This window comes from Amblyomma maculatum, chromosome 1 (genome assembly GCF_055883805.1).
Source record: "Amblyomma maculatum isolate TAMU_Amacu chromosome 1, ASM5588380v1, whole genome shotgun sequence".
Classification (NCBI taxonomy): domain Eukaryota; kingdom Metazoa; phylum Arthropoda; class Arachnida; order Ixodida; family Ixodidae; genus Amblyomma; species Amblyomma maculatum.
In genome coordinates, this window is record NC_139344.1 from 492,018,213 (window position 1) to 492,037,462 (window position 19,250).

Sequence of the window (19,250 nt, forward strand, 5' to 3'; positions counted from 1 at the left end):
AAGGATCTTCGCTTACCACCTTTAATGGTCGGCCGTATAGGTATGGACGAAACTTAGAAGTGGCCCAGATGATTGCAAGGCACTCCTTCTCGGTCGTCGAGTAATTGACTTCGGCTCTTGTGAGGGATCTGCTATCGTAGGCGATTACTTTCTCCTGTCCGGCACTCTTCTGGACGAGAACGGCTCCCAGGCCCACACTGCTCGCGTCGGTGTGAATTTCGGTCTCGGCGTTTTCATCAAAGTGGCCAAGTACAGGAGGGCATTGCAGGCGGCGCTTAAGTTCGTCGAAGGCTTCTTCTTGCGGCGCTTCCCATTTAAAAGGTACGTCAGCCTTTGTAAGCTGCGTCAACGGTTCGGCGATCCGCGAAAAGCTTCTGACAAACCGTCGATAATAAGCGCACAGCCCAAGGAATCGGCGCACAGCTTTCTTGTCGGCAGGCGGTGGGAATTGTGCGATTGCAGTTGTTTTCTCCGGGTCTGGGCGAATACCGTCCTTGCAAACAATGTGACCTAGAAACCGGAGTTCTTCGTAGGCGAAGTGACACTTCTCTGCTTTTAGCGTTACTCCTGATGACTTGATGGCTTCCAGCACTGTCTGTAGTCGTTTTAGGTGGTCTTCAAAGTTTGACGAGAAGACAACAACGTCGTCCAAATATACCAAACAAATTTGCCACTTCAAGCCTGCCAGGACTGTGTCCATTACTCGTTGAAACGTGGCTGGTGCCGAGCAGAGGCCTAATGGCATCACCTTGAACTCATAAAGGCCGTCCGGTGTGATGAATGCGGTCTTCTCGCGATCTCTTTCGTCAACCTCAATTTGCCAATATCCGCTCTTCAGGTCCATAGATGAGAAGTACCTTGCATTGCAGAGCCGGTCGAGAGTGTCGTCAATGCGGGGAAGCGGGTAGACATCCTCCTTAGTAGTGCTATTCAAGCGGCGGTAATCAACGCAGAAGCGAAGTGTGCCGTCTTTCTTCTTCACCAAAACGACTGGTGCCGCCCAGGGGCTGTTCGATAGCTGGATTACGTCATCACGCAGCCTTTCCTCAACTTGATCGCGAATGGCCTGCCGTTCTCGCGGCGATACACGATAAGGGCTTTGGCGCAGAGGTCGGTCGTGTTCGTCCGTTATAATGCGGTGCTTGGCCAGTGGTGTTTGACGTACCTTCGATAATGACGAGAAGCACTTCCTGTAGCTTCGAAGAAGACTGCGAATCTGGTTTTTCCTGCTGTGGATCAATGCTGGGTTGATGTCATATGTGGACTGACGGAATTGGTCCGGTGCGTCTTCCAGTGGGGGCGAATATGTCTTTGGGGTCCGCTAATTCGTCGAGAAAAGGATGGTCATGCCCTTGTTAAGATGCCGGTATTCTTCAGTGAAGTTTGTTACCAGCACCTGAGCTTGTCCTCTCCGGAATTTCGCGATGCCTCTTGCGATGCCGACACCTCGTTCCAAGAGCAATTGGATACTTCCTTCGACGATGCCTTCAGCGGTTTCGATGTCAGCGCTACCTACGCTGACTGCGACGCTTGATCGGGGCGGCACTGTCAATTCTCCGTCGAGGACGTTTAGAACGACGTGTTGCGTCGAAGTCGTCGTAGCAGGTAAGGCTTTATCTGCAGAGCTTGATGAGCTTGCATCGGAGGTCGATGATAGCCCTATTTTCATTTAGGAAGTCCATGCCTAAAAGCACGTCGCGGGAGCACTGCTGCAAGACCACAAAGCTAGTGGGGTAAGTACGCCCATTTACGGTTATTCTTGCAGTACATCGTCCCGATGGAGTAATCAGGTTGCCACCTGCGGTGCAAATTAGCGGGCCATCCAAAGCGGTCGTAACTTCCCTGAGCTGGGAGGCTAACGATCCACTGATGACTGAATAGTCAGCTCCGGTGTCTACTAGGGCAATGACTCTGCGACCGTCGACATCAACTTCAAGGTCGCTTGTTCGCGTCATCGCATTGCACGTGGGCCTTGGTGTCCGATCTCGACTGCGTCGTTTCTTCTGGTCATGGCCGGGGCATGCACCGTTGTTACTTCGCTGGGCGGCGGTGTCGACTTGCATTCTGGTCGTGCTGTCGTCGATGTCGTCATGTGAAGCGGCGATGAAATGGTTGCGTCGTCGTTAGTGGTCGTCAGCGGCGGAGGATCTTCGTCTTTTCGCCGTTGAGCAACCTCACCTCCAAAGGTTGTTGCCGGTCTCCTAGTCCCCTACGGGGGCTAGGAGACCGTCCTTGCACGTAACAGCGGCCTGGCGACGCAAATCGGGCATTGTACGGCGATGGGGAGCGTGATAGACGCCTTGGCGACGAGTGCTCTCCGCTGCGCAGGAAGTCGTTGATTTCCTGTGGTCGCTCGCCAGGACGGGGACGTGGGGCGTCGACAGCGAAACCACGGAGGCCAATCCGCCTGTACGGGCAGTGACGGAGAATGTGTCCTGCCTCACCACTATGGAAGCAGAGCGGTCGGTTGTTGCTGTCCTCCAGGCGTCGCACTATCTGGGGCTTGGGGGTCGTTGATAGGCTTAGCGGGCGGGGCCAAGGGGCGGTTTTCAGGAACAGGACTGTAGCGGCGAGGGTTCGGAATGTCATCACGTCGGGGCGCAGGGCGAAGTAATGCACCAGCGTAGTTCATCGCTGTTGCCTCTTGTGCTGGAACAGTCGCAGCCGTCGCTAGAGGAACGTCCAGCGCCTGCTGGACTTCTTCATGGACGACGTCCGCAAGCGTCGCCACCTGGGGTTGTTGCGAGGATGGCATCACACGGTGGAGCTCCTCTCGCACGATCTCCCGAATGAGGTCCCGAAGGTTCTCTCCGCTAGCAGATGCGCTGGGGTAGTGGGTTGAGCAGTCCGGCTGAAGTGGTCGCTCGTAGTGGCGCATACGGGTGGCCAACGTCTTCTCGATAGTAGACGCCTCCGTTTCAAATTCCGCCACGGGTTTTGGCGGATTTCGGACAAGACTTGCAAAAAGCGATTCTGTGACGCCTCGCATTAAAAATTTGACTATCTCACCTTCGGTCATGTTATGGTCGGCGCGGCGAAAGAGGTGCTTCATCTCCTCAACGTATGCCAGGACAGGCTCGTCAGTAAATTGAAGTCTTGACTGAAGGAGGGCCTGCGCTCTTTCCTTTCGGACGATGCTTGAAAAGGCAGTCAAAAACGCTTCCTTGAAAATCTCCCAATCCTTCATAGCTGCCTCATGATTTCCGAACCAAACTCGGGCATTTCCTTGAAGAGCAAAGTAGACCTGCCTGAGTTTCGCGGCGCCGTTCCAGCCGTTGAATTCTGCCACACGGTCGAAAAGGTCCATCCAGTCTCCAGCATCTTCATCCGGTCGTCCATGGAAGCAGGGGGGCTCACGGGATTGGACGGAAACAACCGGTGCTGTAGGCTGAGCCATTGTCAGCGTCGATGCCTTCCGAGATCGAATGGGGTCAGGCAGCAGACCGTGTTCGGGTTGTAGGCCTTGAAGTCGGAGGCTGGCTCGGTGACCTGTAGGCTGGTCTTCCAGGGTGACAGGAACACGGCTTGAGTCTTCGCTTCAAGGATCAAAGGCAGCACCTCCACCAGATGTCACGTAGGGGTGACAAGGTCGACGACCAAATGAAGGGGTCGGTGATTGCGCTGAAGAAACTCTTTATTGGGCTGACTTGCGCCCGCAAAAGAACTAAGCAACTCGGCGGCGGCGATAGCAACAAACTTGCTCGTCGGTCGACGGACAAAGAATGCTCGTCACACTCGTCAACGTCAATTTAAAGGCTGCACAGAACAATCTAGACAACGTCGCAAACAGCTACCAGCACGGGCTGGAACATTGCGGAAAGACATCCGAGTGGCCGGAGCCTTCGAGACAGATCTCGGTGCATCTTGCGTTACAAAAAAACTTATAAAGGTGTGACTCGCGACATCGAGCATTAACAAACAAAGATTACGGAACTGATACGCGGTCCAGAATCAGAGTCATAAGCATGCATGCCGGCGGCTGTTAAAAAAACAACAAATACTGTTTTGAAGGTTTCGCGGCAATATCAGCACTGTTGAAAATGTTTAGTGTTGTATTTCCTGATGTCAGTTTTCCTCCAATTTTTCTATGATCTCTAATTGATCTGACTGTTCCATTTTTTATTATGCTGCAAGCCTTTTTGCTTTCACTTTTACAAACAAGATCTTTTGTCTTCTGAATTAGTTGTGAGATATAGTAACTATCCTACCACCTACTTCTGCTGCGCATTTGATATCTTCCCTGGACCACTATCGTTTATATAATCTACATTGAAGTCATCTGCCTAACTATAACCACAATATCTGCAGCAGAACCAAACCCTGAATCTCGATACTCTTCCTCTTACTGGCCCTTTGGTGGTCTTCTGATTAAAATAATTTTTGTTACCTTTGCAATGTCAGGCAAACTTTAATATTCTGTGGGTAATATATCGCAGCTTCTGTATGAACTTAACATCGTGCACGAACAGGTGGTAAGGTCCGAATGTGACGCATATTTTATTTTCAGCATTCTGTTTCAGTTTCTTCCACATGTAATTCTGTTTTTTTCCGTCAGCGGTTTAAAGTATTTATGACCCAAGCGCTATTTCGTTCTGCGAACACACCCCCGTCCTCTGTCTGCTATGATTAGAGCATATGCAATGCAACGTACTGCCTGGTATCTTGCTTCTTTCTCGTCAGCCTTCACACTGAGCTCACGCATAGAAAGAGAATTTTGGGGGTTTATTTCATCCATTCTTGAGTTTCTCTTCACTGAAACCTTCCACGGCTTGGCGTTATGCCTAGATGAAGGGATTTTGCCACACATTTAATTTCTGCTTCTAATTAAGGTTAATAGCGATCCATGCACGCTATGGATAAGCAAATATCCTCTGTGTTACCTCGTAAAGGGACACTAGTCATAAATGTGAGATATTTCTAATGTCGCAGCGAAATCCTTACGGTGTATAGTTGTATATCAATCATTTAATACACCTAAAATCTGTAGCCTTGTTATATCGCATTCATTTCCTCCTAGTTCTTTGGACATCACCGCTGCAATAACTTCGATTATGAAGCATTATCAAGCTGAAAGGGAACAACACCATCATTACCTTCGAAGTCACAAGTGCCCCTAACCACCATTAGTGAAGCCTTTAAATTTCCTCTGATATAGCTACAGTTTCTGCTACTGTGAAAGAGGAGCATTCCTAGTTACTTGAATGAAAGTTATTATTAATTAAGGCGCTATGGAAACAAGCGTTTGAGTTGATAAGTTGGCGCGAGGCCGGAAGGTGCCCTCAATCTGGCGCCATGCACTTACCTCGAGGTTATCCCCACTGGCTTCAGGCACTGTGTCCCACTGCGAATGATTGAACAAATATTTGATGCAATATGGTAGGTGTGACGAATAGGCGCCATATAAAAACACAACAGCGTTTTTGTTTTAAAACATCTGGCAGTGCTGAGTTTTGGCGTTCTGAAAAAAGCGTTTGTGTTAAGAAGTTGGTGCGAGCCCGGAAGGTGCCCTCATTCTGGCTCCAAGGACTTACCTCGATGTCATCCCAGCTGGCTTCAGGCACTGTGTCCCACTGCGAATGATTGAACATAGATTTAATGCAATATGGCAGGTGTGACGAATAGGCGCCATATAAAAACACACAGCGTCATGTTTCGAAAACATATTAGGCAGTGCTGAGTTTTGGTGTATGGAAAAAGCGTTTTCGTTAAGGAGTTGTGAGCCCGGAAGGTGCCCTCAGTCTGGCTCCATGGACTTACGTCGAAGTCATCCCCACTGGCTTCAGGCACTCTGTCCCCCTGCGAATGTTTGAACATCGCTTTGATGAAGTCGGCCAGGTGTGACGAATAAGCGCCTTATAAAACACAATAGCATTATGTTACGAAAATATATTTGGCATTGCTGAGTTTTGGCGTTATGAAAAAAGCGTTTGCGTTAGGAAGTTGATGCGGGCCCGGAAGGTGCCCTCAGTCTGGCTCCTTGGACTTACCTCGAAGTCATTCCCACTGGCTTCAGGCACTGTGTCCCCCTGCGAATGATTGAACAAAGATTTGATGCAATATGGCAGGTGTGACGAATAGGCGCCATATAAAAACACACAGCGTCATGTTTCGAAAACATATTAGGCAGTGCTGAGTTTTGGCGTATGGAAAAAGCATTTTCGTTAAGGAGTTGTGGGCCCGGAAGGTGCCCTCAGTCTGGCTCCATGGACTTACGTCGAAGTCATCCCCACTGGCTTCAGGCACTCTGTCCCCCTGCGAATGTTTGAACATCGCTTTGATGAAGTCGGCCAGGTGTGACGAATAAGCGCCTTATAAAACACAATAGCATTATGTTACGAAAATATATTTGGCAGTGCTGAGTTTTGGCGTTATGAAAAAAGCGTTTGCGTTAGGAAGTTGATGCGGGCCCGGAAGGTGCCCTCAGTCTGGCTCCTTGGACTTACCTCGAAGTCATCCCCACTGGCTTCAGGCACTCTGTCCCCCTGCGAATGTTTGAACATCGCTTTGATGAAGTCGGCCAGGTGTGACGAATAAGCGCCTTATAAAACACAATAGCATTATGTTACGAAAATATATTTGGCAGTGCTGAGTTTTGGCGTTATGAAAAAAGCGTTTGCGTTAGGAAGTTGATGCGGGCCCGGAAGGTGCCCTCAGTCTGGCTCCTTGGACTTACCTCGAAGTCATTCCCGCTGGCTTCAAGCACTCTGTCCCCCTGCGAATGTTTGAACATCGCTTTGATGAAGTCGGCCAGGTGTGACGAATAAGCGCCTTATAAAACACAATAGTTGATGCGGGCCCGGAAGGTGCCCTCAGTCTGGCTCCTTGGACTTACCTCGAAGTCATTCCCGCTGGCTTCAAGCACTCTGTCCCCCTGCGAATGTTTGAACATCGTTTGATGAAGTCGGCCAGGTGTGAGGAATAAGCGCCTTATAAAACACAATAGCATTATGTTACGAAAATATATTTGGCAGTGCTGAGTTTTAGCGTTTGAAAAAAGCGTTTGCGTTAGGAAGTTGATGCGGGCCCGGAAGGTGCTCTCAGTCTGGCTCCTTGGACTTACCTCGAAGTCATCCCCACTGGCTTCAGGCACTGTGTCCCCCTGCGAATGATTGAACAAAGATTTGATGCAATATGGCTGGTGTGACGAATTGGTGCCATATGCAAACACAACAACGTTATTTCTCGAAAACATAACCGGCATTGCTGAATTCAGAAGCATCACATCTAGAAACCGGCTATCGTAAACTGCTCGTTGCAACTCTTTACCATAAGCCGAGAGCTTCTTACCGTGTAAGGGATTGAGTTTACTGCGTGCGATTGGTGGGTTTGTAATACGACCTTTGTCAAACGTTTTCAGCACTGAGGGTGTGTTTCTCAGCTATATCATGCGTAATCGTAAGAATTCCCAGTTTTCTAGATGTCCTTAAGGGAATAAAAATTTACCCTACCCTCTCCAAATAGAACTTCCACAAATGTGAAGCAACAAGGCTTAGAAACAGACCGCCTATGCTCTCCAGTATCAAGAGTTGCTACTATGCCGCACTTTGGTTGAATAAAATCACAAAGGCGCCGAAAGTCTGCTGTGGGGACCGGGCGCTGCCGCGCCCTGTCTCATCACCTAGCGGCTCCTATGTGACGATGGCCGCTTCCGTCTTCCTTGCAGAAGTATGCGCACTAAATAAGGGACTTGTCACATATGAATAGATGGACAAGACAGCAGGCGTAATCCTCAGCTTTCCAAAGCAGTGAAAAGCACAGATTTTCTGCTCCGAATGTTGTAGCGGTCAGCATCGATCTGCTGCTGACGGTGAATGCAGTGTCTGGCCAGTTGCCGCGCTTCTTCCGCGCGCTGAGCATAAGTGGCGACGTCGACGTCAAGTTCACTGTCACTATCAGGGGGGTCCCCGGGTAGCATAGCATACAGAGGGGTGGTAACCTGTCGACCGATCGAAGACTAAATCGAACGGAGTGAACCGAGTTTTTTCTTGCTGCGCGGTATTATACGCGAATGTTGCGTATGGAAGAGTTTGGTCTCATGTTTTGTGCTCGATATCAACATACATGGAATGCATGTCAGTCAAGGTCCTGTTGAGGCGTTCTACCAAGCCATTTGTCTGTGGTAGGCCGTTGTACGTCTATGGCTGGTATGCGTGAGCTTCAGCACAGCTTGAGTGAAGCAGGCCGTAAATGCAGCTCCACGGTCCGTAATGATAGCTGCAGGAGCGCCATAACGCAGGACGATGTTGTGGACAAAGAATTCGGCGACTTCAGCAGCAGTACCGTTTGCAAGTGAGGTGGTCTCAGCGTACCGTGTCAAATAATCTGTCGAAGCCACAATCCACCGTTTTACTGAGGACGACTTCGGAGAAGGGCCGAGGAGGTCTATGCCAATTTGCTGAAAAGAGGTCTTTAGGGGTGCTGTGTGTTGCAGACAGAAAGCCGGCTGGTTTCAGAGGAGGAGATTTCCGCTGTTGGCAATCGCGGCATGTTTTACGTATTTACGCACTGATGCTAGTAAACTGGGCCAGTAATGCTTAAGCCGAATCTTTGCCAGTGTGCGACTGACCCGCAAGGGGCCAGCGGATGGTTCATCGTGACAAGCGCTCAAGATTTCGGAGCGTAACTGGGATGGCACAACAAGCAGAAATGTCTCCTTGATGCTGTCAAAGTTGCGCTTGTAGAGGACTCCACGCCGCAGAATGAAGGACTGTAATCCACGGCGAAACACACGAGATACACTAGCATTAGAACCCTTCAGATACTCAATGAATGGCGCGAACTGAGAGTCAGTCCGTTGAAGCTGGGCCATACGGGAGACGCTGAGGGCACAAAGAATAGAGCAATCGTCGGTGACATCTTGAGTAGCCGGTTCCACGGGCGCTCGTGATAAACAGTCCGCGTCTTGGTGCTGCCGGCTAGATTTATAGACGACTGCCACATTGTACTCCTGCAACCTGAGGCTCCATCTGGCCAACCAGCCAGAAGGGTCTTTAATGCTGGCTAGCCAGCATAGCGAGTGATGATCGCTGACAACACGAAATGGTCGTCAGTAGATGTATGGCCAGAACTTACTCAGAGCCCAGATGACGGCAAGACACTCTTTTTCTGTCGTCGAATAGTTCCGTTCCGATCGAAAAAGTGTGCGGCTCACGTAGGCGATTACTCGTTCTCTCCCGTCCTGCCACTATATGATTATCGCTCCGAGGCCGAGATTGCTAACGGCAGTGTGGAAATCAGTCTTTGCATTCTCGTCAAAATTAACTAGTATTGGTGGACTTTGAAAGCGGCGGCCAAGTTCCTCGAAGGCTTCGTGTCGAAGGGTGTGTCATCTCGCGTCAAGGCTGTCAATGGCTCAGTAAGGCGAGAAAAATCTTTCACAAAGCGACGGTAATACGAGCAGAGGTTAAGAAAACGTCGAAGGCCTTCTTGTCGGTTAGGCGTGGGGAACTGGAGACGGCAGAAGTCTTGTCGGGGTCTGGGAGAACACCTTGTGCGCTGACAACATGTCTTAAGAAACGGAGCTCCTTGAAAGGCGAAATGACATTTCTCTGGCTTGATAGTTGTGCAGACTGGAGATGCTTGAAGGACAATGCGCAATCGCTGCAAGTGTTGTTCGAAGCTAGACGAAAAGATGACCACGTCGTCCAGGTACACAAGACACGACTGCCACTTCAGACCAGCTAAAACAGTGTCCATCATGCGTTGAAACGTGGCAGGAGCGGAGCAAAGTCAAAACGGGTGCACCTTAAATTCGTACAGACCGTCGGGTGTCCCGAAAGCCATTTTCTCCCGGTCTCGCTCGTCCACCTCGATCTGCCAATATCCGCTTTTCAGATCTAAGGAAGAGAAGAAGCTGGCGTCTAGGAGTCGGTAAAGCGCATCATCGATCCTGGGGAGCGGTATACGTCCTTTTTGGTAACATTATTCAGTTTCCGGTAATCAATGCAGAATCGCAACGTATTGGCTTTCTTTTTCACCAGGACCACCGGCGACGCCCACGGACTTGTTGACGGCTGTATGACATCGTCTGCAAGCATTTCATCGACTAGCGTTCTAATAGCTTCCCGCTCTTTAGGCGAAACAGTATGGACGCTGACAGACTGGTGGCGTGGCCGAATCTGTGACGATGCGATGCTTGGCTACCGGCGTACGTCCGACCTTGGAACTCGTCGCAAAGCAATCTTTAAAATCAAGTAGCAGCGACGACAGAAGGTTCTTCTGATGAGGTGACAGCCCCGGGTTGATTTTAACCTTCTGAAGGGCGTTACGTGGTGCGGCATCGTCGCGAAGATTCATCTCCACGGGACATAGATTCGGCAACCCATCCATGTCGTCGAGGAAGGCGATAGCCATTCCCTTGGCGAGGTGCTGAATTTCATTGGTGAAATTCGTCAGCAAAACTGTCGCACAGCCGTCATTCAGTTCAACAAGACCGCGCGCGATAGCCACTCTCTTCTCGAGCAACAGCGACCAGTGACTGTCCGCAATACCTTCGTAGTCGTGAAACGAGTCGTTCCTCACTAACACCAGCACACTGGACCGTGGTGGCAGCATTACGTCATCTTCAACATACGCAGAGCGTTGACTCCTGGGTCTCCTGTGTCACTGTGCAATATTTACACAAGACCCTCAACCGTATTTGAGAGAGGAAACAGAAGTATTCCTTCAATGAATGTTTCATAATGCGTGTGCCAGTTAGGTGCTGGATCAACAGGGGCTATGCGTCAAATCGGCGTATCCTACCTCTATGAAGGTCCAACGCGTTTACAATATCATATGATATAGCGTCCTCGTTTTCAATCGGGAGATACCTGATACCTCGAGCTAAGAGTCTTTTGGGACGTACTTATTTGAGTACCGTCGCCAAGAACAGCCAAACATACGCAGCACGACTCCTTTCACCAACATGCCGGATTCTTCGCGAAACATGGGGTAAGGGCTTAAAGTACTTTGTATAATCACGCCACGCACATCGCACCATTAACATAGCCGCAGTCCAACGGTCACACCGCAACTGCGCGCAGTAATACAATGGGTATTCCAACGCCACTCATCCAGCCACACAAGGTCTACAGAAGTCGAACAGGCGCGCCCGCGTGCGTTCTAACAGTGCAAACTTTATCGGCTACAGCCGGCTAGCAGTGACCTCTCTGTCGACATAAAACAAATGCGCCGACACAGCGCAACAGCGTAAACACACCACTAGGTTTTGTGCGAGCATTCAGCCTTAGCAAAAACATGCGCTACAATGTTCTCCAGAACGTCCTTGCATAGCAAAAGTGAGAGCACAGCACTTCGACTGGTAGCCATATTTACGATTCCTTATATATATTTATTTATTTATTTATTTATTTATTTATTTATTTATTTATTTATTTGTACCCTCAGGGCTTACAAGAAGCGTTATAGAGGGGAGGGGCTTTTGCACATCATTATATAAATGAAATACAAACAAGATGAAGAACATAATTGCATCGGCAAAATAGAGACAAATGAGTAATATGGCAACTGAACAAAATAGATAAACAAAAACAGATAGCTTACAGTATGCGAAAGAAAAGGAAGTAAGGAAGAAAACCTAACAAAAAAAAGTATTCATATAGGAATAAACTCACTTTCTGAAATATTTGTTGGTGCTTTGCGAAAATGATCGGTGTCGGTGATAGCAACTAAAGACGCAGGCAGGTGGTTCCAGTCGTGACAGGTCCTTGGCAGGAATGAATATGAGTAGGTGACTGTGCGCTGCGAAGGTACATGAACTTTGAAACGATGATTCACACGTGGGGAGATATAGGACGCTGGTGTAATGAAACGTGACTTAAGTATCTGGTTATGATGGTAGATTTTGTGAAAAAGGGAAAGACGTGATAGTTTTCTACGGGAAGAAAGAAGGGGAAGGTTAAGCGCAATCTTCATATCAGTAACGCTAGCAGTACGATTATAATTGTTAAGTATAAAACGGACAGAACGATTTTGTACGCTTTCAAGGATTTTTATTAGAGTGGCATATCCTGGGTCCCATATTGAACATGCATATTCGAGGATAGGCCTGACATTTGTGATGTAGAGTAGTTTTTTTAGAGGTGCTGGGGCTAGAGAAAAGTTACGTTTGAGATAGCCAAGAACGCGGTTAGCTTTCGATGTAATGTATTCAATGTGTTGATTCCATGTGAGATTGTTAGTAATATGCACGCCAAGATATTTGTATGAATTAACCTGGTCAAGTGGAGTATTATTAAGTACGTAAGTGGAGCAAGTTGACTGATTTCGAAAGATTCTCATTGTTTTACATTTTGAAGTGTTTAGTTCCATTAGCCAGATTGCGCACCAGTTTACAATGTTATTCAGATCATGCTGGAGTGTTATTGTATCGTTACTGCTTTCGATCTTGTGGTATATGACACAATCGTCAGCAAATAAACAGATGGAACTTGAGATTTGATTGGGAAGGTCATTGATGTGAATTAAGAAAAGCAACGGTGCTAAAACGGATCCTTGAGGTACCCCTGAACCGACTGGTACCTCAGAAGAGTCACTGTCATTAGTGGTAACATACTGCGTGCGGTTAGAAAGAAACTCTCGAATCCAGTTTAAAACCAAAGGATCAATGTTTAGTCTGCCGAGTTTTAATAAGAGTAGGTGGTGGTTAATTCTGTCAAATGCTTTCGAAAAATCCAGAAATATACAGTCGGTAATAAAGCCAGTGTCCAGAAATGTATTAAGATCATTGCAGAATGTTAATAATTGAGTTTCGCAAGAAAAGGACTTTCGGAACCCATGCTGACTGCTATGAAAAAAATTATTTGATTCCAAGAAGTTAGCGAGATGTGAGAAAATGACGTGTTCAAAGATTTTACATGGAACTGATGTCAATGAAATAGGTCTATAGTTGGAGAGGTTATGTTTGTCACCGGACTTGTGAAGAGGAACCACCTTGCCTGTTTTCCAGTCCTTCAGTAAAGAGCTATTGTTAAGGGAGTTCGTGAAAATTATGCTTAGGATAGTGGAACTATATTCTGCAGTGCCCTGCAAGAATTTGGACGTAATGCCATCGATGCCGCACGAAGAAGATCTTTTTAGATTGTTAATAATCGAGTGTATACCAGATGAATCAAATATGAACGGGTCCATTGGAAATAAATTAGGGGAATTGAATGGGGGAAAGCTGCTAGAGGATGCGGAGCTAAATGAATGGGTGAAAGCAAGGTTAAGTACAGAAGCACAATGACTGCTTGGTATTACATCACCTGATTCGTTAGTGAGGGTTATAGTTTGATTATCGTGGCTTTTCACGACGTTCCAAAAGCGCTTTGGGTTTGTTTTAAGTAACGATGGGAGGGTGGTGTTAAAGAAATTAAATTTTGCTTCCTTCAAAGCTCTGGTGTATTCTTTTGCTGCAATGGCGTAAGCGGACCATTTGTCAGCAGTCGGCGATTTTTTCGCTGCTCGGAAACGCCTACCTTTGGTGTTTGATAAACGGTTAAGGTGTCTTGTGTACCATGGCGCGTTAGATGATTGATAGACTTTCCTTAGGGGAATGTATGCTTTTATTAGGTGTAACGCTTTACTTTTAAAAGATGTCCATAGGTCATGGACTGATGCATTAGGATTTAATAAGATGCTGTCGAGAAAAGAAGAAAGATCGGCATTGATAGCGGCAAAGTCAGCTCTATTATAATCTCTGATAAGTTTCAGGCGCTTGTTCCTTTTAGAGGCTGGTACGGAAACAGAAAAATGCAACATGTCATGATCACTGAGTCCGGGCAAGTGGATCACTGGGGATGTAATATCAGGTGATGACGTTAGTATCAAATCAAGTAAAGAAGATGTGGTAGAAGAAACACGTGTAGGATGATGAACCAGTTGAGATAGATTGAAATCTAAGCAAGTGTTAAGAAAGCTAGTAGTTTCAGCGGAAGCCGGCTTTGCAAGCGGACAAAAATGAGTCCTTTGAATTGAAGGGAAGTTGAAATCACCCAGAAGGAAAACTGGTGTACCGGGTAATCGTACCAGTACTTAGTTTAAGCTGTCATGAAGATCTTCGCAAAAACAGCTGTTTGAGTCAGGCGGGCGGTAACAAATTCCAAAAACGATCTTTCTAAAACTAATGGTTAAGCAGCACCACACCATTTCTAAATTGGTTGATATATTCAAAAGAGCACAGTCAATGCAATCATTCACAGCAATGAGGACACTACCACCTATTCTCTCATTTCGGTCACAACGATACACATTGAATTGTTTCTGGCACTGAAAAAGTTCACTGTTTGCAATTTTATTAGATAACCAAGTTTCAGTTAATAAGATTATATCAGCATCTGTGTCATTGATTAAAGCGCTCAGACTGTCTCTTTTTGGAACGAGACTGCGAATGTTGGTGAACAGAATAGATAGTTCTGACGGTATGCCGCCACCCCTCGCGTGATCCTAGTTCGCGGAAGAGTAGATGCGGCCTGATCTGGTCGAGGAAGCAGCACCGACATTTGGTGAGACAGTTGGGGGTTGCAAGAAAGTTTGGTAAACAGAATTCTCGGAAGCATTGAACATGGAGCACTTATTATTCGCATACAGCCTTTTGTACCGCAGTTTGAAGGTTGTGTTTAAGCTAAGGCCGAATTCCACCAACTTTTTACGAGCGTAGCGAGTTGATGCAGAAAAATCTTCGCTCATGCTTGTGCCACTATCCTTCAGTTCGGATCGTTTAGATAAGAGAAGTTCTTTTGACTTGTAGCTGGAAAATTTGGCAATGAGTGGTCGATCTTTGCCCGGTACATATTTACCTATTCTGTGCGCACGAACTATGTCTTCAGACGTTAAGCTAATGCCCAGTTTGTCACAAGCCATAGCGATAACTTTTTCTTCGGACTGACGAGAATGCCGGGATATCGGCCGTCGAAGTAGGATCAACTCCAGGACCAATATTTGAATACAATGTGGAGGTTCCTGTTTGACGCAGAATATCTAACTTGCTGTCAATGTTCCGACACCTTTTAATGAATACAATTGTTAATTTAGAGAAAGTCTAAAGTATATGAGAACGTTTCATCGATTACCTTATTGCCCAGAAACCGAGAATAAGGCTAATATTTGGGCAGTCATTACAGCCGAACTATTTCTAGAGTTCCAATGGTATAAATGATTTGCCTCGTTGAGATGTACAAAGTTATACGATGCAATACCAGTTATAGCGAATAAGTGTTTACCGCAAATATGTTTGTACTTGGGTTATTCGTCATAATACCCGATCCACGCTACTTGTGCATTGGAAAAGTGGTTTGCCGTTTGATGCAGGGCGTTCAAAGTGGTGTAAACGACCTGAACAGTTACTAAATGAGATGACGCCCACAATATGTATGGGATTCCTAACGACAACCTTTCTGCTCCCAAACCTTGCATTGCAAGAAGGTTCAGACTGCCATTACGGCCGTTTATCGCCCGGGGCTCGGGTTGGTGTCATGTCCTGCTGCACATGATTATAAAGTTTAACGGGGCCGCGGAAACTCAGAGGAACTTCCGCCCCGTCTAATTCGTCATACCTTGTTACCCACGGGGGCGAAAGCTTAAGCGCAAAACCTGGGAGGAGGACTTCTCCCTCGCGCTTAAATTTTCCCCTCGCACCGACGGCGCCGCCGACTCCACTGCGTGGCTCCGCTCTCGAGCAAACAGTTGCAACCGTTTTGAATGAGAACCTACGCCTGGGCTTATTGGCCGAAGTCGCAATTGTTCTTCCCGGCATCGCTTTCCTACTGGCCCCTTGGTGAGATCCCATCTCTTCTGCTGACCATTATAGTCGGCTGTGGTTGGTGTTGTTCAACTTGTTACCTTCATGTTCTGTGGAGAGGCGCGTTTCGAAGACGACGGTTCTTTTATGAAGGGTAGTGCAAACATTTTTCATGTATTTTGTTTATGTATAGGACGGTGACATGTTATTGCTTGCATCAAATAGAACGCAGGCATTTACTTCATATTTCTGCATTGTTTTGTTGGTATGAAATGCGTAGAATGAATATGTGCATCATTTATTCAATTTTCTATCAACTGTACATATGCTGACATAAGCAGTGCCGGCAAACTGTGTTCTTTTGTGTTGATAATGCAAGCATCCAAGATTACAACATTAGTGTAGAACACTACTGTAAAATGTTGGCTATGTAAAGTGCGTGTGCCTCTGAGTGATACCCCGTGTTATCTTTTCTTTCTCCATTTCACGTACAGCTAATAAAAAAGGCAAACGATATCTGCTGTTCTCTGTGCCATTTCTTGCCACGCTCGGGTACGCTTGATCGCGAGCGCCTGCGCTCTGCAGAGCGCTATCTGCGGGCACAGCGTTCTCCCGGACGAGGGCGCGCAGCCGCGCCGTTAGAAGCAACCTATCGACACCCAGTTAAGCGCGCCGTTCTTTTTTTTTTTTGACCACTCCCGTCCAGTCCATTTTTTACGCGCCCCCCCCCTGCCGCTGCAATTGGGAGTTGGGCGCTAGCGTCTTTAATTCGTGGCCGCTGGGAGGTATAGGAAGCTGCACACTCCTGGGGCCCTATTCTCGACAATTCGCCATTTTGTTCAAATTGTGACGTGTGCATCAGGACGGTGCCAGGTTACGTAAGCACACAATCGGGTTACGCATTCTGAAGAAAAAGAGAAATAAAGTGACAGAAAAAAGGCGCTGTCGTCTGCTACTACATATTGACGCCAAGTATGAACAATGACGGTGCGGGAACCGAGCCGCTGCGGGGCATTCCGAAGCCTCGGGTTGCAGTGAGTGAAATATGTTGTGGCTTTGCGGTGTGTCATGACATTCTTGCGATCGAACATTCGGCATCAGCAACAGAATATGCGCAGTGGGTCGGTGCAAAGTGGGAGCGGAAAGTAGCATTGCTGTTCATAAGCGCCGATGACCTCTCAAGCTCACTTAACGGCTTTTATATGCAGGAACTAAAACATTTAACGACTTGGTCGTAAACAGAAGGAATCGACAGATTTCCAAAGTAGCTCCAGCACTGACGAAAAGGCGCCGGCGCAGCCGGCATTGTCCACGTCTGAGGACAACGCTCGCAGTCTCAAAGTATCAATTACTGTTATCTGGTACCCACCTTTTTCGAAAAGCCGCGTTATGATCAACTAAAGTCAGGTCACCAAATCTGCTTAAGGTTCTGACATATTATGTCGACTTGAGTTGAGTAGAGCGCGGAAAGCAGTGTAGAGAAAGAAAGAGAGTGTTCCACACACGAAGTGGAAGGCATGCGCTGGGCCTTACGCCTAGTCGATTATATTTTCATGCGCTGGCGTGCGATAAGCTCTTGCGAAACGCAAAAGATGTCCAAAAAAGAGAACGAAACAGAAGAGCCGAATAGTGGGAAGGTTAATTAGGCGATTCTCAGCTTACCGTACACGTGCAGAGGGGGATAAACGGACAATAAGGAAAGAAAGCGAAAGATGACTGAGGAAATCACGCTATGAAGCTAGGGCGGCGCCGCGAGCGCGTATTCCTTACTGTCGAAACGGTGAAATAGAAATCAATAAAGGGAGATTATTTTCAGGCTTTATTAAAAAAAAGGAATCAACACGAAATGTCACTCAACGATACATCGTATGATTAGAGCGTACCGTCATAACGTGCTCCGGAGTACTTAGTTCTCCTTAAAAAATAAGCAAATGGTAAGCCCGCATGCATAATTAAAAGAGACTTGGTTGGGGAACTATGCTACCTGGCTGTCGTGTCAACGCAACGCGCTCCGAAACGACGCCCTACAAAATCATTCCGGAATTCGCTAATAGCAGCTGCAGACACTCTTCTTCCTGCCCTCTCACAAGCGCTCCTGTTTTACTGTGCACAGCACTGCTTCAACAATCTGCTCTTAGAAATCAGCAGCTCCCACTGCCCTGCCAAACGAAGCTGTGGCCTGAAACGAACATTTTCCGAGACTTGATTGGGGAACTATGCTACCTGGCTGTCGTGTCAACGCAACGCGCTCCGAAACGACGCCCTACAAAATCATTCAGGAATTCGCTAATAACAGCTGCAGACACTCTTCTTCCTGCCCTCTCACAAGCGCTCCTGTTTTACTGTGCACAGCACTGCTTCAACAATCTGCTCTTAGAAATCAGCAGCTCCCACTGCCCTGCCAAACGAAGCTGTGGCCTGAAACGAACATTTTCCGAGACTTGAGTGGGGAACTATGCTACCTGGCTGTCGTGTCAACGCAACGCGCTCCGAAACGACGCCCTACAAAATCATTCAGGAATTCGCTAATAACAGCTGCAGACACTCTTCTTCCTGCCCTCTCACAAGCGCTCCTGTTTTACTGTGCACAGCACTGCTTCAACAATCTGTCTTAGAAATCAGCAGCTCCCACTGCCCTGCCAAACGAAGCTGTGGCCTGAAACGAACATTTTCCGAGACTTGATTGGGGAACTATGCTACCTGGCTGTCGTGTCAACGCAACGCGCTCCGAAACGACGCCCTACAAAATCATTCAGGAATTCGCTAATAACAGCTGCAGACACTCTTCTTCCTGCCCTCTCACAAGCGCTCCTGTTTTACTGTGCACAGCACTGCCTCAACAATCTGCTCTTAGAAATCAGCAGCTCCCACTGCCCTGCCAAACGAAGCTGTGGCCTTGAAACGAACATTTTCCGAGACTTGATTGGGGAACTATGCTACCTGGCTGTCGTGTCAACGCAACGCGCTCCGAAACGACGCCCTACAAAATCATTCAGGAATTCGCTAATAACAGCTGCAGACACTCTTCTTCCTGCCCTCTCACAAGCGCTCCTGTTTTACTGTGCACAGCACTGCCTCAACAATCTGCTCTTAGAAATCAGCAGCTCCCACTGCCCTGCCAAACGAAGCTGTGGCCTGAAACGAACATTTTCCGAGACTTGATTGGGGAACTATGCTACCTGGCTGTCGTGTCAACGCAACGCGCTCCGAAACGACGCCCTACAAAATCATTCAGGAATTCGCTAATAACAGCTGCAGACACTCTTCTTCCTGCCCTCTCACAAGCGCTCCTGTTTTACTGTGCACAGCACTGCTTCAACAATCTGCTCTTAGAAATCAGCAGCTCCCACTGCCCTGCCAAACGAAGCTGTGGCCTGAAACGAACATTTTCCGAGACTTGATTGGGGAACTATGCTACCTGGCTGTCGTGTCAACGCAACGCGCTCCGAAACGACGCCCTACAAAATCATTCAGGAATTCGCTAATAACAGCTGCAGACACTCTTCTTCCTGCCCTCTCACAAGCGCTC